We start from the raw sequence: 23,475 nt of genomic DNA on the forward strand, positions 1-23,475 counted from the left end.
CTTTCTTTAATTCTCTCTCTGTATATCCAAGTGTCCTAAATTTGAAGCAGGACCTAAGAAATTAATTGATGAGCTCAAACGCAAGACGGCAACACACTCAAATGCAAGTGATATTTTGTTCCTGCAGGGACATTGGATATTTGGGAGGAAGGTGCTTCGGCTCCTCCTAAAGTTTTTCCGTGATACAGGGTTGGTAAATGAATGACGCGCAGTATGGGTCGTCGTGGTTTGGGAAATGCGCAACGTATTGTACTCCGTGTCAACATGCTTTTGATACCTGGCATTGTTAGTGATACTGCGAAGTGTTTCAGGCCGTATCGCTATTGATAGGTGGCATTCAGGCGGAGCAATTGCCTGCAGTTTTTGCAAAGATACAAAGTGTGCTGTTCATTATAAATTCTTTATTTATTGTTCTTAAATCAAATACATTTCTTTGAATACAATTGAATTGTAGTATCCGGTGACGCGCCGCTTCCAACCTCTTCAGGTAAACCCCGTTTAACCCTACATACTTACCTACTTATACCTAACCTACCTACCCCCTTCCTCATTCTCAATCCGACATTTACACTTATTTCTACTGTGTTCATTCGCGCAGTTGGAGAAAAACCACAATGATAGATTTCCTTCTTTAAGAGTAGGGGCGACGAGAATGACCTATTCAAAGCGCCGCATTATCTATCTTTTGTCAATAGACGGAACTGTAAGACATAAATTTCATACTTTAGGGTCATTGGCTGCTTACCAGTGCTTATACTTTGTTCCAAGGAAAACAGCCACGTCTATGTTTTTTTTTGTGTGTGTGTGCCGCAGATGCCAATAGGTTCACGAAGAGCGTCTGGACGCTTTGACCAAAGGTGGAAACGTATTACGAAAGCGTGTTATATAGAACTATATCGCAAAATCAATGTAGCAGAATATAGTGCAAAATTGTGCTATATGGCTGTGCGGTCGAGTAGCTCACGGTCAGCCGCAAGTAGGCCTGCAAGGAACCCCTTGGGGCACGCGAGAAGCAGTTTTGGCTGCCCTCTGGTCCAAAGCCTGATACAGAGCGATACAAAATGTTCTTGTTGCCTCAATACTTGGCTCACACCCACGAGAGGGTTGAACGCAGGAGGTGAAAACGAAACATACATAAAGAATAAAGAAAACAAAACCGCGAATGTCTCGTTATAATTTATAATTTAGATATAATTTAGATATTTATGGTGGAAAAAAAATTCTAGAAGAGCGGTTCATCTGCCCGTACCATTCTTCTTCTTTATGTCTTCATAGCCAACTTTCATCTTCGCAGCAGTTAAAGATCCTGAGAACAAAATAAAAAAAACCATTCAAACAGAACCAATAAGTTACACATTTCCAGTAGAATTTGATTTGGCATGTCATAAACAAACAAAACGAAATAAAGTGCGTCGCCATCAACATCCCCAGCAGCGCAACCTTTCACACTCATTAATTAAAGAATGTAGAGCTGTAACATAGTGGTTACGTGAAATGACTGGCACTTAACTGAGAAACGCCGCACGAAAATGTATTCGTTTTGAGGACGGTAAAGTTAAGCCTCGATTACATTTCCAGAATTGTAGGAAAATTGTGCGGAGGGAGGAGAAGCCGCAGCAGGAAAGGAATCCTTTGGCGAATCTCTTCTCACGCCTTTCAAGCAGGTTTTGACTGCACGGTCACCTTTTTAATTTTTTATTTATTTTTCTGGTACACGGAGAAATCGAGACTACTGCCATTTCGATACCATGACGCGGCGATGTTGAAAGGGAACGGTGACCGTATAAGATGACGGAGGGTGCTGTGCGAGTAAAAAAAAAATAACTACAGAAGAAAAAGAAATGATTTCAAGGAAGACTTGCAAGGAGGGCGGCGAACTGCGTAAAAACTGCCTGGCCGCTTTTAAAAGCTCCTTCCGCGCTCCAAGCCATCTCTGCTTCATTCTAACAAGGAAAGAAAAGGCGACGTGTCATCAATAACCATGTACAAAACAAAGTATTAGATGACGTCGACAAGTGCGTCAAGATAGGGGCGAGCACAAGCGATTCAGTTTGATAGGGCTGGCGGGTTTTCCGAGATGAGGAGGAAAGTGCGAGGGCAGTATGTGCCAGAAGCTATGCGTCAGCGGTGCTCCATTTGCACTTGTCGAATATATTCTGTGTATTCTTTACACGACGCCATAACAGAATGATGATATATAATAGCCGCGTGAACTGAAGAGATGACTTTAGAGCAACCTTCAACTGACGGTCGCAGGTCAGCGTTCTTCTGTCCCTATCTTCATCTCTGAAATTATCGCGAAGACGTAGCAGTACTGTTACTGCAATATAGAGTCAGAATATAAATCCAGTTTGAACTCGTAGATTGGAATTTATTGTCTATATTAAAAAAAAAATTTACTAATCTGCGGTCTCGATTACATTAACACGGTAATGTAGTTTAAATGTTATCTGCTACTCGTGTTCATTTATGTAATCGTAATTCAGTCTTCAGAGCCCCTTCTACTATATTAAAAGAAAACAAGTTGTTTTCGACAATGTCACAGTAGAACTAGCACGTCGCAAAAATACAAACTTTTTATTAGAAAAGTGAAAAGAAAGCAATGTTCTTAACCTTTTCTGTTTAGATATTATTTTCATTTCTCGTCGCACTTATGTACTTTTTGTCCTATTTGCATTTTCTAATAATTATAACCTGTCAGGGAAATTTTCGCATCTGTAGCATATGCATATAGTGTTTGTTCCTATAGTTGTTCAATGTCCGACAGGGTAATGGCCGTACGTATTTCTGTACACTTTTAGGTCCTTCGTTTTCAATGACGATAAAGCCGCCTCTTCTCCATCTTGTCACGTGCATGCAATCATATGCAATATCACTTCAGTCTATTGCGGAATAATATATAATTTTGTTGCTCTGAAGCAGCGGCTGCCATACAATATTATTACTCGTTCGCGGTAATTTGTAACGAATAAATTACGTTTATTTTGCTCTTCCGTGGCGAGCACTTTGTGGCACTGTTTATTTCTTCTTGCAGACCGTCTTACCACCTCAGTCACATACAAGGCCAGTCAGAGTTTTCAGCCGTCCTGCGGAAAACATGTCACCATCTGTAATATATGAACAAAGTCGGATCCTATTTTAAAACAAGCTGATGCCAAAAAACATCTCAGAAATGTGACGGAAGACAGTCAGAAAGTGCCTGAAAGCGAATAAAAACAGAAAAAGGAAAGAAAGAGGTGCCTTTTATGGCGCAAATCGTAGGTAAACTACAATGTGAAATACGTGAAAATAATCTGATCTCAATATTGTTGTCTCGCAAAATTTTCTGAATAGAAAAAGCTAACGTAACCAAATTGGATTTTCCCCCAATGGCTGCACTGCACACAACTGAACTATGCGAAAACGAAGCGAGAAAGGCGCATGCTGGTGTCAGTAACAAGTAATGATAATTCTAGAGCCTTGATGACCTCTTCTGCCTGGCCAGACATGCCAGCCATTGCGTGTATAATATTGAGCGCATCGACATATGATTTGCAAAGAGACGTCTTGCCGTAAAGATAGGTTTATCATTATAGAACAATTTCCTAACCCTTCGTCAGTAATTAGAGGGCGCGATAATTTGCATGCGGATAAAATCACTCGTCGTAGCGATTCAGTGCACGTAGGAAATGAAGTTTTATACACCTTACGCCAACATTACACTCACAGTGGGCTAGTCGCGTATCACCTCTGATCTGCATTGGGCTAGTTAGTTCGACATTGTCTAAACTGTAAGAGGGCGACTTTCGACAAGGATGAAACCTAAGATGAAACAATTACAAGAGCTGACTTTCATCTTAAACTATTTATTACATAAAAATGAAAATGGAGCAGTGCTCAGAAAATTATATAAACCATGTTTATTTAAACATTATCTCATGTACACTAGTGGACGCGCAAAAAAGGGCGCTATCAGCAGTTGTTCATACAAGATGCAAGACATTATGCAATTCGATTTCCACAATTCCGGGCGTTTAGTTTTCACCTGATCCTCCTTTATTTACACAGAGGTCATAGGTATAACCAAGAAGTATATTTATATATACGTAGGACATATGTATAAGTAAGAAGTACACCACAGACTAAATGCCTATTCAAAAACTTCACTGACGATTACGATACTACCTAATGCGAAATTTGAGCGCAGCTGTATACGTGTTTTCATTTCGCAATATAGTGGCTATGGTGTTGGGCTGCTGAGCACGAGGTCGCGGGATCGAATCCCGGCCACGGTGGCCGCATTTCGATGGGGGCGAAATGCGAAAACACCCGTGTGCTTAGATTTAGGTGCACGTTAAAGAACCCCAGGTGGTCGAAATTTCCGGAGTCCTCCACTACGGCGTGCCTCATAATCAGAAAGTGGTTTTGGCACGTAAAACCCCACATTTAAAAAAAATTTCGCAATATATTGGCTGGCACCGACAATCTGTCTCGTGCTGAACGTTGCAAACGGAGCGAAGTGTGGGGCGACTGGCTCGCTAATCGGGAGATCGCGAGAAGCAGCGCGCGGATGACGCGTGGGCGCTATTCACAGCAGCCGCCACAGACAGACCTCAGCTCATGTAGCGCTTTGGTAAGAAGACGACGCGCGCTACTATGGCGCCATCTCGTAGCCATCATCGCCGCCAAGCCTCCTTGCGCGGCACTACGCTTTCCTTCTCACGCTTTCGCCACACCCTCCGTCTCCGCGTTCCTCTTCGCGCCCTCTTTCCTCTCGCCACCTTTTTCATTCTTTGCTGCACTCTGCGTTGGCTCTCATCTTTCGCTGTGCTCGTTCGCTCGGTTACGTGGCAGGACGCCGACGCCCGCCGCAGGAACGGGCGCCTAACACTGCGCTCTAAAACGTGACTCGCTATCGCTCCTACCGCATGTATGCGTTCTTCCAAATGTATGACATTTCTTTCTGTGATAAAGCGATAGACGGTTCGATTGCACATGGTGTCTTCCCGCGCCATCTTCGATGCTCCAGTGATTTCGCAAGCGCGGTAGTCATGGTGCGTGCTGATCGCAGTGGTTTCTTCGAACAAGGTTGTGCAACCCTATCTTTCTTGCTTGTGCATTTGTTCTTTGTTTTCATTGTACGATAAGTACCATGTGGCCCACTGTTAAAACACACACGCACGAGTGTAGAACACGTGCAATTTTTTCCCTTTCGCAAGCATACAAGTGCCCGACTTTGCAGCAGGTGACCTGTGGTTGCTGCCTTTCTACACACCTGTACAGTGCATTGACATAGCTTCATTCGGCCCTTGCAGCTATAAGAGCACAAGCAAAATGGGAGCCACAGATTACAGTGTTAAATTACCCTTAACAATGTATCGCGGCGCACGTATTTCTCACTTGTAATAAATATTCTCAGTTCAAAGCTAGCGCGCAGTATTGTCTCTTCGGTTTTTGTCTAAGTCCGAAGTTGCTGCTGTATATTCCATGCGCTTGCGATAGCCCCACGCCAGCACCGATGGACGTAGATGCTGTCGCAGCTATCGTGGGGCGCCGACCGCTCTTATCTTTTTATCTGTACTCGCATTAGCCGCTGTAGAAACGGCGATGAGCCAGCCCAAACGTTGTTTACCGCACACGCCGCATTATCCGCGAAGTGTTTACTACGCCTATACGTCTAGTTGGATCAGAACTTAGACGCGGGCAGGTTGCCAATACCCAAAGCCCATCGGCCGTGTTCCAACAAACGCCCACCGATGAGGAAGTGGAGGAGAAGGATAATGAAAGCCGTTGGGAAATGAAGTTGACTTGAATGTATAGAGCTAGTTTAGATTCCGACCACTTGTCGCCCTGAGCTCGGACATGCGAAAACATCGGTGCCGCAAAAAGAAAGAGGAGACGAAGGACAATAAAGAAAACACTTCGTTAAAAGCACATCGTTTGGCCTGAGTCCAGGAGACATTTGGTGCGATGGCACGCTTTACCGTCGAAGTAATTTGCGAGGCTGACTCTTACACCGATATATATATATATATATATATATATATATATATATATATATATATATATATATATATATATATATATATATATATATATATATATATATATATATATATATATATATATATATATATATATATATATATATATATATATATATATGTATATATATATATATATATATATATATATATATATATATATATAAGGTTGCGGACGGAGACAAGTACGGTCGCCCGAACACCTCCTTCACCACTAGCGCCCCTTCCTGTCCTTGTGCTGTTCGTCACACGCTTCCCCTTCCCACTGAGAGAGCTGTAGCTACAGGGGCCGATGATACCGTTGTACTTCTCACATGAACGATGTCAGTCTGTCAGTCCGGTGACGTCCAGCCAAGCTCAGGTGGCCGACGCTGGCTGTTGCACTCCGGACGACATATGGATGCCCCGATGAAGAAAGGTCTGGACACATAGCACCTGTGGGTACTCGGATGTAGCAGGCGTTGGCTTACTCGTCGCGTCCTGTGGACACGCGGGGTCACCCGCCCGAATGTTCGGTGGTCTGAGTAGTTGAGGCAAAATCTTAATTTGTCTGGTATGCCAGGGAAGTGTCCGTGTTGTTTTCGTCGTTGTGCACAGCGTTGTCGCAGGAATCCTTGCGGTGGGAGCAGTCCTGATAGGACTGCTCCCACTGCTCCCGAAGACATTGTTTTTGTTGAGTCAGCCTTGGGTTTATTTGACTTGCGCACTGACGTATTCCTCGTTGCAACTGTTCTTGATGCTGTTGATGTTGATCTTTGTGATGTTGTGACATTTGTTGACGTAGCGTATGTTTTGGAATATGCCTGTGATTGCTTGCGCAAGTTGACGTGGAGGTGGTAGCTTGTATACTGTTCCTTTTTGTGAGACTTGTGTGCCAGACTTCCCAAAAGACTCTTCCGAGGCTGCTGCGACGTCATTCAGAATGCGCGCTTTTGTTATTTGACAGTGTGCGATGCTGCACGGCGCGTGCGAAGCTTCTGTAGTGGCAGCGGCCTGTTGAGGTTTGGTACACAGACGAAGGCTTGAGAGTCGCGGTGCACCTTGATCTCTACATGTACGTTGCTCCACATTGTCTTCGTCTTGAAAGTTACATGCGTCGGTGCTGGTACTCATATTCTGGTTTCGCCTTGGCAGTAAGCACTTTGGCTTCGTTTCACGAGTACAACTGATTGTTGCGATATTTTCTCGATTCGTGTTGCTGATACAGAAGTTTGTGTCCATGCTGTTTCGAATTCCTGGTGATTGAGTGCTGGTGAACGTCGCAGCGGATGCGGCTCAATCATGTTCTCTCAAAGAAAGGCCGTCTGTCTGCGATGCCGTGGCGTCGTGCTCAATCGTGTAACGCATGCACTGCGGCCTATTGTTCATAGAAAAGAGTCGTGTGACTTGAAAGTGCGTTGTGGCGTCTCTTTTATTGGGGATGTCAAGTTCACGCTAAGCCTACGATTGCGCGTACTCTTCGTGGGAAAATCACGGCAAGAAAAATTCGCCGATGATCTGCTAATATGGGGCTTTGTTTCGGAATGATGATGATCGTTACGTGGAAACTGTGTGTGGCTGCGGCGACCCATTTGAAATGCCTGCAGCACTTGGATAAAGGAGGGGCCATGAAATTTAAATTGGCTGATCATTTCGTCTTTGATTTTATTCCATGATTCATCGTTTTCAAATATGTGCGTGAGGTAGAAGCGAAATGCCTCACCGGTGACGTAATCGTTGAAATTTGTGACCACATCCCGTTGCGACCATGATGCAGCGGATGCGTCCAACTCGAAGAGGCGAAACCAGTCTTCCACGGGCCCATCGTCAGCTGATCTGTTGTACTTCGGTATGTCCAAGGCTTGCGGTGATGCGGTCATGATGCTGGTCGGTGCCGGTGGTGGAGCTGTGCGCTCTGGGTTCACGCCGTGGTGTTGAGTACCTGCATGATGATGTGAGGCCGATGCCAGGTCTTTATCCTGTCGACTTCTGTGACGCGAGCAGGAGGTTGCGGACGGAGACAAACATGGTCGCCCGAACGCTGCCTTTATTCTTCGTCTACCTCCTCCACCACTAGTGCCCCTTACTGTCTTTGTGCGGTTCGACACACGCACACACACACACACACACACACACACACACACACACACACACACACACACACACACACACACACACACATATATATATATATATATATATATATATAGTCGCATCCACAATCGCTTATTTGCTGTATTCATTCGAAAAATACTGCTCAAAGCCATAGTTGTAACACCCCGTATATAATGAGCATTTTCTTACGTATAGCCCCTCCCCGGCACCCCAGCGTAAGGCAGCAAGCCAAATTTTTGCTCTCGTTAACTTCCTTGCCTTGCTCACTTCATTTCTCTCTATTTGTCTTCTTCCTTCTCACTTTGCTATTTTCAGCTTTCCTGATGTTCTGCGGCACCTATAATTAGCTCGTCGTTGACCTTGTTCAAAATATGGCGAGTGTCAATAGTGCAGGTGATTTGTTTGTACGAGACGAAAGCAGTGGCCTATTAATTTAGCACCCAGAGCGTTGGGCAAAAATGTAATATCTCAAAGATTCAAACAAACAAGTCCAGTAAGCAAGCGACAGCGGCATCAAGGAGAAAAGCAGTACTTATATGCACATATGGAAAAGAACCGATAATAGAAAGAAGTAAAAAAAGAAAAAAGCAATGACGACAAGGAAAATTGAAGAGTGGTGAAGAACTGAGGAGGTTGCATTATAGGGGCGATTGTCGCGAAGAGAGTTCTGAGAAGGAGGAAATATTGGGATAAGCTAACACGCTCGGCGTTTGGCCTTTAAGGTGAAGCAGAAACAAAACGAACAATAAAGACGCAAAGAGCGAGACAAAACTGAAGTTAAATCCCGTCTTTGAGCACCCTGCCAGCGGCGGTACATGAGAGAGAGTCGCGCGACGTTTGGCTGCCGTCCAGCTTAATCGTCTTCCAGTGCGGCAGGATGGGGCCGTACCCAAACAAGCGAGGAATTCGAGACCCTTGCGCTGTCGAGATGCGAAAGCGCGGGAGGATAAGCGCGACGGGGAGTTTGCAACGAAGATGTCCAGAAGATGTCCCTGAGAGAAGGTCAGACGAGCTGTTTTGATGTGGCCCAGATGACGCTAACGTCTGTTATGAACCACGCCTCCGGGATACGCGGTCGTATACATGCAGAGTGGTTTTTAATGCGCAAGCATTATAATGTCCCACGAGGTAGGAAAGCCGACAACCAGTGGTAACAAAAATCATCATCAGTGATGCCATCAGCGTCCTTTATGACGTCAGTACTAATACAGAATTAAAGTTAGAACAAGTTAGAGCAAGGTGACTAAGAGGAAGCTTTAATAATAATAATATTTGGGGTTTTACGTGCCAAAACCACTTTCTGATTATGAGGCACGCCGTAGTGGAGGACTCCGGAAATTTTGACCACCTGGGGTTCTTTAACGTGCACCTAAATCTAAGCACACGGGTGTTTTCGCATTTCGCCCCCATCGAAATGCGGCCGCCGTGGCCGGGATTCGATCCCGCGACCTCGTGCTCAGCAGCCCAACACCATAGCCACTGAGCAACCACGGCGGGTCAGGAAGCTTTAGCGCGGGCCCTACTGCGACGCGGCCTATTCGAATACATGTAAAACGCAAAAACGCTTTTCTGAGGTAACCCCGGGACTATTTTAATGAAATTTCTTGCATTTGAGAGATTAAGGTAAACATTAGTGACTGTTGGAAGCGGAATTTTGATTTTGGGCCTGAGTTTTGTAAAAATATTTCAAAAGTTCAAAAGTTCGAAAAAGAAACGAAACACGAAGTTTACAAATTAATAGCTTAGCATCAAGAACAAATATCGCGGTTCCGTAAAGGGCATCCATTAGATCATTCTAAGTGGACAAATTTGATATGTCAATTTATATGATGCGTGAATTTGTTACGTTGCGGACAAGGGTTCTGCAAAAGCTGTATTTCCATACTACTAAGTTTTTTTAGGATTTATGTGTAACATATCAATTTTCTCCGCTTTAGATTTACAATTACATGCAATTCACAGAATTGTGATATCGTTTTTCATTGCTGAGTTACAGAGTTGTAAACTTGATAGTGTCGTTTTCTGAAAATGTTTGATGTTTACCAATTTTTAATAAAGAATTGCCAATCTAACCAAGAATACGAAACCGACAGTCACTAGATGTTAAGTTTTTCTTTTAAATGCAACAAACCTCGTCAAGTTTGGTGCAGTGGTTGCCGAGAAAAACGAATTCTCCTTTTACATGTATCAAATAGGAGCACCCGAGCTGTAGCTTCCTCTTAAGGTGGAGTAAATTAAGATGAGGTAACGTGAATGAAGGTGAATTAAAGCGGATTAAGGTTGCTGCAAATTAGAGCAAGCTGGACTAAGGTGGATTAAGGTTGCTACAATAGAGCGAGGTAGATTAAGGTGGATTAAGGTAGAGTTGCGGAGGATACGTGACAATTTATGACGTCGCGTATCATGGACGTAAGCAATTAATTAGAGAAACCACTATGATTTCGCATTCCAATCACGCAAGGGCACCTAAGTGGCTGCTAATTTTTTTTTTGACACAATAGCATGCGTCGACGTGCCTTGTCGAGGGGAAGTGGAGGCTGAATCAAAGGATGGCATTTCAAGGCTCACTGACAGACAGACAGACACAAAGACGGACGAACGGACGGACGGATGGACGCACAGACAGACAGACAGACAGACAGACAGACAGACAGACAGACAGACAGACAGACAGACAGACAGACAGACAGACAGACAGACAGACAGACAGACAGACAGACAGACAGACAGACAGACAGACAGACAGACAGACAGACAGACAGACGGACGGACGGACGGACGGACGGACGGACAGACAGACAGACAGACAGACAGACAGACAGACAGACAGACAGACAGACAGACAGACAGACAGACAGACAGACAGACAGACAGACAGACAGACAGACAGACAGACAGACAGACAGACAGACAGTAACGTTTTACATCATTAAGAAGGTGATGGTGATGTAGGCAGCCTTTCACAGGCTTGACTAGGGTCTACGCCCCCTACAAAGGCGGCTTACACGAACGTACATAATGATAACTTCAAAGTAGCAATTTATACAGCAACAAAGAAGAATCCTGTAGGAAAAATGAAAAAGAAAAGTATCTCACAACTTGCTCTCTATATAACTGTGCTGTAGGATAAAGTCATTAAATGAATTTAATGAAGAGGGTAGTCGATAAGAAATCATTTATCGACCATAATTCATAGGTGTCTTGTATAAACCAATCTCGAGCTACTCGGGAATCTTATGTGTATGTCTTATGCTTTAACTTGGATAGCTCAACAAGAAAGGCATTTTGCTTAACGCCAAATTCATATCTTTTAAGCAGCACATTATTGTATAACTTTGTTAGGGGCACTAAGTGCTTCAAAAATAGGTTTGGCGAGGGAACCGAACGCAGCATTGGCAATATTACGTACAGCACGTTTTTGGATTGTATATAGCTTTTTAGTGTTGGAAAAAGATGTCGTCCCCCACACCAGAAAACGACACAGTCAAACAATGAGTAATATAAGAGTTTTTTGATACACTGAGGAAATGAATTTCTGTTCTATGAGAGGATCCCTACCTTTCCTGAATTTTTTGCTGCAGAAGAATCAACATTATCATTCCACTGTAAGTGTTCCTCAAATAGAACACCTAAGCTCTTAACACGAGGTACAGTTTCTATAACGTCAGATCCTATTTTAAGAGTAGTCTCATGAGATTCAGTAACCTTGTTCCGGGGTCTAAAAAGGACAGCTTTTGTTTATTAGCATTGATAGGGAGCTAATTGCAGAGGGTCCAATGGCGTAAGAAGCGTAGGCAGTCACTGGCTTGGTTTAGAATGTCCGACTGGCAGGTTCCTCTGAAAAATAGGCTAGTATCATCTGCATATATAACGAAAGTGGGCTTAACGCTAATGCTAACAATGTCGTTATTATATCAGTCAAAAAGTGGTGGGCCTAATATGCTACCCTGAGGAACACCTTCAGGAATAGCTTTATTATCCGAATATTGATCGTTTACTACTGCTTGTCGATGACGACATGTTAAATGGGATATTTTGAGCTTCAGGAACACATCCCTGAAACCATATAAACGAGGTTTGGCGAGCAATGTATAATGGATAATCCTGTAGAGTGCTTTAGAAAAGTCAACATAAATACCCTATGCCATTTTTTTGTTCAAAACATTTTAGAACAATCTCTTTTTGAATCAAAAGTGCTGTTTCGGTGGAGTGTGGTTTTCGAAAACCATGCTGGTAGTGTTGTCAAGTGATGCTCTTCACAAAAATTTGACATACGTACATGTGTTATCTTTTCTAAGTACTTTGAGAATATCGGAAGTACCGATATTGGGTGGTAATTTGATAAATTATTTCTATCTCCACCTTTATGAATTACTTCCACTCTAGCATTTGCGTGCTCTTGGGTAAAATACCATCTTTGAAACAGCAGTGAAATATATGAGCTAAGGAGGGGCTGAGAATATCAATAGCACGCTTAAAAGGGAGAATCTGAAAATCACATACATCTCGCGACCTGCTGTTTCTAATGGCCAGAAAAAATGCTCTGAATTTCATTGGAATTAGTAGGGAAGAAAAATGTAGTTTGAGGGCTTTGTCGGTTTAGGTAGCACAGACAAACAGGATCGTATGTGCTATGTACCAAAGACACAAAATAATAATTGAAACAATTTGCAATAACAATTTGCAATTTGCAATTTCCAGAAAGCCTTTCATCATGAATTACAATTTCCATGACAGCGCTGTCTTCACTGTGATTTAAAATACGATTAATCGTTGCCATGTTAACTCGCTTCTTTTTAATATATCGATGTTAAACAATTCATGCATGTAGTCGTTCTTCACTCATCTCAGATGTGACGTAACTTTATTTATTTGTTTATATTTATCTAAAAATACCTTACAGGCCTCAAAGTGAGGCATTGAGTAAGGGGGACAGTGCATAGAAACTACATAGAATATATAACATCTATAAACCGTATCACTTTACAAACTACAAGCGCAAGTGCAACCGAGATTAAAAAGAAATATTTAGTTCACGATTCACTAGGGAAAAAAGAAAACATAACATAACACCACGCCCTTGGTTAGCCGCGCCCTCAAGCGTATTGTTAGTTGCGAGCTCCTTGCTCCGACTTCGTAACTTTTTCTCGCGTCTAAGACTGCGAATGGCTGTCCTTCAAAGGATAACTGGCCTTGAATGCAAGAAGTACTTTCGGGAAAAAGAACTTACACAATGCAAAAACACCGAACATTGCAAGAGACTCGTGCAAAGCAGCCAGTCCCCCTCCCTATAAGTATATAGGAACTTGAGGGATCGCAAGTGTTTCGAGCTTTGCCTGCTTCTATACCTGCCTACAGTCCCACGCAGTCGTTTCGATTCTCCGTTGGCCTGGTCGTAAAGTCGCCAACTCTGTCTCGCGGTTCGAGGTTGTTGCCGCATGCATATATGGTCGGCTCCTTGGCCAACGATACCGCAGCGCGTGTTATTCAACTACGCCAAGCATTCCCTAGCTTTTATTTTTTTTTTCATTCAATTTTGCTCGTGCGGCGATAGTCTGGCTTGAAATACGACTAAGCGGCCGAGTGGTACGTTACGCCACAAGGCGCGGTTCGTAAACACGGGCGTGCGACAGCGCAATGAGCGCACCCGCGTCAAGATAAGAGGCGGGACGAAGGGAAAGTATGACGAAAGAAATTCTAGCGGACGGACCGCCCGGCGCTCATATATCTTTACATTCAGCAGATAAAAGAGTAACACGTGCTTTTGCACGTTTGCAATTGGTGGACGAAGGGCGATGAACCATCGATCACGAGGCAACCGAGTGAGCTAACAGCCGGAAGGTTGTTGTGAATAACGCAAGGTTATTTACTCGGGGCTCAGACGAGCTATCGGATGGGACGTTCAAGCTTGTTGGCATGTCATGCCAGAAGGCTTAGGTGTACATAGCGCACCCGACACAGGAAACGAGAGACACCGACATACACAACTTTGACCCGGTTCAGCGTTTCTTAAGTGTCGACACACGTGATAGACTGATAACGTTATCTTCATAATTTTCAGCAATATCGCTTTCACCTATAGGCTCACTATGCAGCAGTACGAGCTGCACACAGCGTGTATGTGTCAGCTGATTACCACGTTCTGGTCAAGACAATCTACGTGGGGTGAAACGTGTGCGGGTTTACATGTACCCAAAACTGTTCAGATGGTGAATAGCAGCCCCGAAAAGCGTGCATTCAAGTTTTCTCCCCGATTTTGATTAAGATTTGGCAGAGCGAATTATATGCATGGTTATAATATTGGTGCACGCTATCAATATGTGCGACGTAAAATTTGACCAAGGAGAAGCGCCGAAGATCTCGCAGTCACCGTGGTCCTCTCCTGATTGGCTGTTTCCCCAATGAGAACAACGCGTGAACGAAAGGTTTGAGCGTTGCGAGAATTAAATTACAGCATTTCTCGCTGTAAAAGACTGAGCAGACATAAAGTGACTCGTCAATGTATGTCCGTTTTGCAAACTTTCATTCCGCAATGGCCGCAACCCTTTGTTGGCGTATTCCTTATGCTTTGCGACTAATGAACGACGACAGAACGAAACTGTGTGCTTCGTACGAGTGGTTATAATAGTAAACTCGAGGTAAGTAATGGGGTCATTATATAACAAAGCAGTTACACCATTTCAATCGCGCGGCTTTAAGCTCTCTAAGTCGACTTAGCGGCCCATTACGAATGTTGGCATTCTGCAGTTCCCTCGGTCGTCGTGAGATGCCCTCGCGACGTTGCTCAAATAGGAACAAAGGCACTGCGCATGGCTTTAAGTGCACGACGAAGTTCATGAAGAACGTTGAGGCTGTTGCAGGAAAGCTCGCTGTTGGGCGTTCATTGCACCGAAGAACAGCGTACTCGAACAAGAAGACATGGAAAGAAGACCGTCTCTGTCGTAATACAGTACTGCAATTACCTCACCACACAAGCCTGAATGACTACGAAACCTGTTTCGCTTGATTGCCAAGTGGAAATTATAGCTATCGACTTGCTTCGTTGCATCATTCGACAGAGTCGACGCCAATTTCAGGCTTTCCTCATTGTCGGTGGCTCAGGTGTGTCAGCCGGGATTCTATTCGCGACTTGTATTTATAGCATTCGTGTGCGTTCATTGCGTTCATTGCGTGCGTGGGTGTGTGTGCGCGTGTACGTGGGCGGGTGTGCGCGTGCGTGTGTCGAATGTTCATAGTGACAAGGCTGAAGAACGTACGCATATGCAAGGCATACTCTTGTAAAAAAAGAAGAAACTGCGTGCACCTGACGTTCGTCATGGTTAATTAAGTAACCCACAGGTAACGGTGCCGGATTGCTTCGGCCTCCCACTCTCTTAGCCCGGGATCTTCTTGTCATTGCTGTCGGATTGGCTGGGCTCGGCAGGCTCTGACGGCTGGATCGGCGAGCCCTTTCACGGGCGAGCTCTCGCCGCCGCTCGTCGAACGGTGCCCGTTCCTCGGAGGGAACGCACAATACGTGGCCGCCTCATCCGCTTTTCGAGACTGAGCTGAACGGAAACGAAGCCGGCGCAGCACACGCGAACCCTTTCCTGACCTTTCGGTCCCCAGCGGAAGCGAAACGGCTCTGATTGGTTGCGCGCGTGGCGTGAGCGCGCGCATATATGCAGTTGGAATCCTTGCTAGTGACTCACGCTCCGGCACCAGCGCAGCTGTCAACTTATAGAACCGTCCTTTCCCGCAGCCGCTCTGCTCTGGGAGCAACTGGGTTTTTGCGTGACCACAACAACGCCACTTGTGAGCCAACACAAGCGTCGCTTGAAAAAGAAACAGCATATGATTGTATATAGACGGTGTCTGACGTGTTTTTCTAAAGGTTCTCGTAGACTTTATCGCAGTCGCGATGTGCCTTGCTAAAATGGCTCCGGTTCCTGACATCATGGTAATGAAGGAAAACGGCGTGGGAGCTCACCGAGCCTAGAATTCGACCTTGAGGTCGGTGAATGCGTTTGGAAGCCATGCTTTAAGCCCATTATGCCTAGCACATGTCCCGAGGACCCGCTGCTGCCAGCAAGCAGAAGCCCCGGTTTATGACAGAGCGCTAACCACTGCGACAACAAAGAATATGTTTAAGTGGAAGGCGTGAATTAATTCATCTCCGAATTCGCTAGTATGGTAACACCCGGGGAGATATTCTGTAAAAGTCCACATGTTGTGGCGCCTGAGGCGCCTCGCTGCTGCGGACGCGCAGCCCAGCCCAGCCAATCAGAACTTCAACAGTAGACGAAATGGAAATGTCCACTAGGTGGACCCTTACACAATACCTCCCCCGATTGATTGTTCATTCCGTAGGTGTCCGTAATCGCGGAAGTAAGGCGGCTGATGCTTCCACGTGTAAGCAGAGGTAGATAGATTGAGAGATAGCGAGAGAAATAAACGAGGTGGGAAAGGCAGGGAGGTTATCTCGAAAAGATTCTGGTTTGCTACCCTGCACTGGAAGAGGGGTAAGAGAGAATGAAAGATGAAAAGAATAGCGGAGAAGCAGGAATGACTTAAAAGTTATGAACCAGAATAAGTCTTCTGTCTAATTTGTTTATATTAGACAGAAGACCATTCACTCTCAAAAGGATACTTGGCCCATGGCCAACTGCGGGTCTTCAAAAAAGAGCGCTTCTCGCTCTGAAAAAGTTTTTAGAGGACACCAACATTTTGGGAAAATATTAGGTATTGGATGATCCGAATACGCTAAATGAGTTACATAAACGTTGTTCGTGGTTCACAGTTGGTTTATGTGGTGATCGCAATTTTTACGCAATATGTATAATTCTGCCCTGTACTTGGAGTGTATTACAAGTGTTGTTGTGTGTTTTGGCTGTTCAAAACATCGGACTTTATATATGCGTTCGTGGACTGAACTAATGCACATAACTTTGCGACTCATGTACTGTTGGACTGTATATTTTTTATTGATCCGGTGATCTACCGAGTGTTATATTTAGTGTCGCTAGCTCCCTTTTTGCGCAAATTTGTTTCGTCTGCCAAGTGACAAGGAGTAGCCGGTGCCACCACATAAAGGCACCAACCTCTCCTAACATTCACTTTAATAAAAAAAAAAGTGCAAAATGCCAAATCGAGCAATTTGATATACGTATATACGTGTTTACTAGCATTAATAACGGTAAAGAATCCTTTACCCTACAGAGCCCTCGCACAGGGTAGCCAGCCAGTACTTACACTGCCCGCTTGTGTTTCCCTCTTTTTTAGAGCGCAGCTCTGAGACTGCGTCGGCGTCGCTTGTAACCAAGCGAACGAGCACACCGAAAGTTGATAGCGAGCGCGGCGCGCAGCGGGGGATAAAAAAAGCGACGTGAGCGAGGAGGCGCGAGGAAAAAAAGCACAGAGAGAGGTGCAGCGGAACCATGAGACGGAAAGCGGAGGAGGGTATGGCGAAATGGTGAGGAGGAAAGCGGAGTGCCGGCGGCGACTAGGCATGCGGCCATCACGGAAACATGGCACTTGCACGGCACTTCGGACCCACTGGGCATGCGCTACTTCGCCTGCGGCGCTGCCGCCGCTGGGGAATGCGCTCCGCGCAAGCCACGCGTTCCCGTGTTCACGTTTCCTTTTTGAACAATGAGCGATGCAACCGGTGGAAATGCTCCGTCTGCCGCTGCTGCTAAACGAGCGGCCCGAGCAGAGGCTCAGCGCCGCCGCAGAGAGCGCCCTGTCTTACAGAATCAAATTCTTGGCCACAGTATATCCCGAATTCACAATACGTAAACAGCTGCGCTCGAAATTCCCCTTAGGGAGTATCGTGAGTATCGGGAGCACTGCATTATGTAGTATGAATTTTTCTATCTTCCCTATTCATCTACTTTTCCCTATGTCACACATCAAATGAAGCGGGTCGACGTGGATAAAAGCCGCAGTTGCGATAGCAAATTAGCACACAGCTAAACTAAGTAAGATAAGTAATTTTATAGGCCCTGTAAACTTGTTAAACATTCGCTTACTAACTAAATTAACAAGCATGATGTTACGCGCGCACAAGCAAACATGAACATATCTCACTCGATGACCGCAGAAACTCGCTGCCAGAACGCTAGAGTGAGGAAGAGCGGCAGCACCAGCGGACGAAACGACTTTCGGGCTGACTCTCGCTTCAACGCGAACTAAGCGGCGAGAACACAGCGCACACGAAGCTATGAGCCCTCGAAACACCTAGACTTTGAACTCATTGCAGATCGCTTTGAAGATAGGGCCCGCGCGGCAGCGCGTGGCGGCACCATACGCAGCAACCGGCGGAGTAGAATTCCAACCTCCATCCCTCTCCTCCGCCCAGTGCCTTGCGCACGACGGAAGACGGCGCGCTTCTTTCCCTCTTTCCTCCCTTGCGATCGCGATATTGAGCCTACATCATCAGCTCACCCTTGCATGCTTTCACTCGCACGTACAGCATACGGCGCGCGGCGACGACTCTATACGGAACAACCCTTGGACTCTATACGGAACATCACGGCGACGGTGACGCCGACGGCACAAAATGCACTTGTAGTGCCGATATAATTGCTATCGCAATAATAAGGAACTTGTGTGAGTGGTTTCACAAAGAATGACGTGCGGCTTTTTGGAATGGTGAACGTATGCTTGGTGCATTTTATGAAAGTTACATTATTCGAAAAAATAAGAAGGGGGGGAATGAGTAGCGGTTACCAGAGAATCGAATATGGCTAGTTATATCACCATATCAAGAAAGAGGAAAGTAGTCTTGTTAATGTGTATAATGAAAATGACGACGGTGCTAACGAATTTCTTCGCCACGAAACGAAAAACGCTTCAATGACAGCGACGTTGCCGCGATGTATCTCCATAATATCTCTTTCCATGGAACACTTTCGAGCTTGCTTGAGCCAATGGACGTCAAAATCAATGAAGATAGACAGTCACATTCGAACTCACTTGAATTCGATTAGACTCACACACGTTTTGCAGCTTGATCGCGATCAAAAAGTTTTAATGTGGATCAAATTGATTATGGACGGAAACTTCCCTTGTAAATATTGGTGCGTGTGTGTTACAAAGAGATTTTATTGACCGGAAAGAGAGGGAAGAAATACTGATGTGAGCTAACAATGGAACATGAAAGGATGAAGGCTCCGCTGCGGTGGCGTACAGGCAGAGGAGATATTTATAGGGTTGTGAACACCTCCAGAAATTCTTGGGCTATCATCTTATGGTGAGTACCGGATGTAGGCGGCGTGCTGGAAAACCCCTCCCGACTAAAAAAATCTTGTCGCGTCACTGCCTCCCTACTTGTATCCAACTGAACAATATGAAATGAAACACCCGACTTGCACTTCATCTTCATTCATTCCATGAAGGGAAACAGTGCTCCGTGATCTTTTTGAGCAAGACTTTACACTTAGCACAAGGGCTCCTGCAGTGATCATCGTTTAAATATGGCTTACCTACTTCCTTACATTAGCTCCCTTATATGATAGGTACAGTGCTCACGGAATGAAATGCGTCAATTTAGGGCTAACTAATACGCATACTTTCATTTCCACCAGCTGCAGTTCGTGTTACATTGACGTAATTTCGGCGCGTACACTTAGCATTCCGCGTCACCTTTGGTGACCAAAGTCATAGCGACGTGACATGGTACTCTCGAGTACTTTGCACATATGCAGGGTTCTACTAAATTCTCCCTGTCGCGTTTAATTCCGTGAGCACTGTACATGCAGGAACATTGTGTTGTGAGCAACCGAAGCCTATAGTGAAAACGTACAAATGCGGCCGTAATCGCTTCCCTCGAAAACGAAACCCTGCGCCGACTTCTTGTCACGCCCCAATGATCATGGCGCAAAGAAAGTACGGGAAAGAAGATGAGTGTTTCTGCGGTCATGTAATAAATATTTTAAGCTTTCACTTGCTTCGGAATAGGAGACGGGCGGTCATTGTTTTCAGAGGTCAGGCATCGTGTAATATCCCACCTCGCCAAAAGCCTACACTCAGCCCCCATCGGAATGGCTGATAGTGGTGTGTTCTGTGTAACTACGACAGCATTCGACTACCCGATCCACCCTAATTACGCTGGTTTTTCACGCACTCTGTTGACTGTAACAATTCAGAATCATGGGTCGCTGAGAAATATTTGTAACTTCAGGCGCCACACACCCGACAAGCACTGCCATTATTGCCTCCTGTCGCAAACCCTCACACCGGAGGTCGCAATCGATGAGCGATGCAAAAAACACGTGCTGGAGTGCTATAATGCTGCGCTACAATGTTAAAGTCCTGCTACACTTGTTGAACTTAATATCTTAAGAACTTAAGAACGCCACAAGCTGCGATTCTACTCTGTACAATCACGTGCTGCGTGCGGCCATTATCACCTGGATCATCTGCCTTCTAAATTCACTGCCTGACTCGCCTCCACTCTAGCCACCCTCCGTTTGCTCCTCGCGCTTTCCGTTCTTTTTTACTTCCTTTTTCATTGCTTTTCGTAAGAATTGTGGCACGTGTGGGGAAAAGACATATTTCGTAATGTACGTGTACGCGTTGTGTTGTACACTCCTGAGTAACATTCTAACGAACGCTGCGTTTATCTTCTGTGTCCACAAACGTCTGCTCCAGTGCGTTTACAAACGGAATCGGGGTGCTGAATGAACCCTGCGGACAGACAGACAGACAATGAACTTTTAATGAGGTCCTGAGGGACTAGCCGGTGGAGACCCGTTGGGGCCCCCGGCTCGCCGCTGGCTGCTCCCATGTCGGAATCGGGAGGCCAAGCCTCTCCGCTCTTTCACGGGCCCTCTGGACGGCCATGGACTGGAGCTTGAGTTGCGTACTAGATATGGCCTCGTCCCAGTCCCGTTCGCTGGTGAGGGACGTATCCCGTAACGCAGGACACTGCCAGAGCATATGAGGTAGAGTGCTAACCTCCCCACAATCCGGGCACTGTGGGTCAATTTCTGGATAAATCCTGCTTAAGAAACCTCGCGAGGGATATGACCTCGTCTGAAGCATCCTAAGCGTGATCGATTGTGATCTGCATAGATTTGGATGTGGAGGCGGGAAGCGCCTGCGTTCCTCTTTATAATGGGAGACGATCTCGTGAAAGGTTAATAAGGGGTCGCTGTGGCCGAGCTCCTCCGGATCCAATGTAGCCCCATCGCCGTCGCGGCGCGTTAATTCTCGCGCACGGCGGTGAGCAATTTCATTGGGGTTCGGGCGGTCCGGCAGCACGTTGTCGCCCATGTGAGCTGGGAACCATATAATATAATGCACGGGGTCACAATTAGTTCTGGACTTGTTTTTCAGAATCGCCTCCACCTGTCTCGCAACCATTCCCGAAGCGAAAGCCCTGACGGCCGCGCGTGAGTCAGTGTAGATGTACGGCCTTTTTGAATCCTGCATCGCCAGCGCCACCGCCACCTGTTCTGCCACGTCGGCCGTCACAGCGCCTACCGAGGCCGCAGATAGGAGCTCGCCCTTTTCGCTGACCGCCGTGACCGTGAATTTACCGGAGCGCCCATATTGAGCTGCGTCCACGAAGGCTTCCATGCCGACCGTTTTCTTCAATATCGCCCTGGCACGAGCTGCTCGCCTGCCCGCATTATGTTGCGGGTGAACGTTTCTAGGGAAGGGGCTGACGACGTAGGTCCCTCTGGAGTTCTCGTCCAGCTGAACCACCTCGCTGTGACTGTAACGTGGCTGCAAGCCTGTGAAAATTCTTAAAAGCTCGGAGTAGCACGAAGCAGAGATAGACAATACAACAAAAGAGCAAAATCTCGAAGGCCTCTCCGCAGTTGAATCTATACTGAGGAAGATAATCTGTAACCGCCGTCGGTAGGAAGAACAGCAGTGCAATCCGTCTCGTTGCTGTCTTCCTCGCAAGAGCATTGAGAGAGAGAGAGAGAGAGAGAGAGAATATTTTGATGAAGGCAGAGGGGTCAGCCGACTTACAGAACCGAGCTTCGCACTTATTGGGCGAGAAGACAATCGGTAGAGAAGAAGCAAGTAACGCAGCAGGTCTCCAACAACAGCTGACTATATTATGCCATATTGGTAACAACTGGACATTACTCGAGGATGCAACAGGCACGGAAGCTTGCGCGGGCTACGCAGCTGTGCGGAAAGTGCACGTATCGACTTCGCAGAAGGAAAATACTAAACGAAGGGTTCGCACGGCTAAAGCGCGCACTAAGCAGATTGACAAGCACGCGAAGAACTTGCTTCCTGCAACTCTATCTGCGCTTTCCAAAGCGCGCCGAGAGCCGTCCAGCTCTCGCTTTGGTGACGGGCAGCGAGTCCTTGGAAAGCAACACTCGTGAGAGTTTCTTTAGAAGAGCTCGCCCTGGTGAGCACGCCCTAGACGTGAGCGTGTGATCAGGCCCGCGGAGAATTCATCGCCACGAAGTCTCATTTTCCACCCCGCGGTATATCGACACTGAAAACCTTGGTTAACGTACATTGGTGTAACGCTGAACACATGCAAACCTGAATGGACTGATGATAATAATAATAGTCATAGAAAAACCGCATATTTGTTGCACTGCATGAGTCCAGAGTTCATGCATCGCATTTCGGTGGGCTTGTCTTTCACATAAGGCCAGCATGCGCCTCGATGCGAGAGATTGGCGCAAACTTCTTAAGAGTACATGCATAGCCTTCCGCATTCTCACAATGCTTGAACAATCGCATCGAAATTAATGGGAGCCAACGATGCGGTGTGGCGACACCCCATTCTCAAACATTGGATAATTTACGCACAGTTTTCATCATGGGCTTCCCGCGCTAAATGGCTTACGCTACGAACAACAGAGGCAAATGTTGAAGAACGGTATAGTCGCCCCCTGAACCATGTTCCATAAATTGTTGGCAGCCCATGGAAAAGCAGTAGCGTCTTCGATTTCAGCGCAACTGGATCGAGGCTACGACCCCATAAAAAGAACGAACAAAAGTAAACGCGAGACATCGGAGTTCAATTCGATTCAAATAGCCAGTTTTGGCTACGTTCTGGCAAAGTGGCTACTCTCGATCTGTCGGGTGCGATAATTCCAGCTCCTCTACACTTTGGCCATACTTTCATCCACTTCTCAACCGTCAGTTATGGTAGCAGTACCATAACATTGCGGCAACCATGGCGATTGGGCTGAAAATGCTCTAAAACCGTAACATACTTACTCAGCTATACAATATATTTCTGTATTTCGAGGTGATTGCAACGCAACGTCGTCGTTCCAACCTACAACGTTACGTACTACCTGCAACGAGTAGCGCCGCGGGATACCGTGTGGGGGACAACTCAGTAGATGTACGTCTACTTTCCATGTCTGCTGTTTTCGATCTCTCGTGT

General features: G+C 45.9%; 1 long non-coding RNA gene across 2 annotated transcripts in view; it reads right to left on the reverse strand.

Annotated features, from left to right (window-relative positions):
• Positions 1-384: 384 nt before the first annotated feature.
• Positions 385-23,475, reverse strand: part of LOC129382453 (uncharacterized) — a 46,451-nt gene continuing 23,360 nt past the window's right edge. The window contains exons 2-3 of one of the 2 annotated variants that reach the window (XR_008610522.2): positions 2,978-3,107; positions 385-1,306 (exon numbers count right to left, since the gene is read on the reverse strand). This is a non-coding gene — a long non-coding RNA (uncharacterized lncRNA). Of the gene's footprint in view, positions 1,307-2,977; positions 3,159-23,475 lie in introns of those variants that run through there. The other variant, XR_008610521.1, reaches the window with a different exon arrangement.

Source organism: Dermacentor andersoni, chromosome 6, assembly GCF_023375885.2.
Source record: "Dermacentor andersoni chromosome 6, qqDerAnde1_hic_scaffold, whole genome shotgun sequence".
NCBI classification, from domain to species: Eukaryota; Metazoa; Arthropoda; class Arachnida; order Ixodida; family Ixodidae; genus Dermacentor; species Dermacentor andersoni.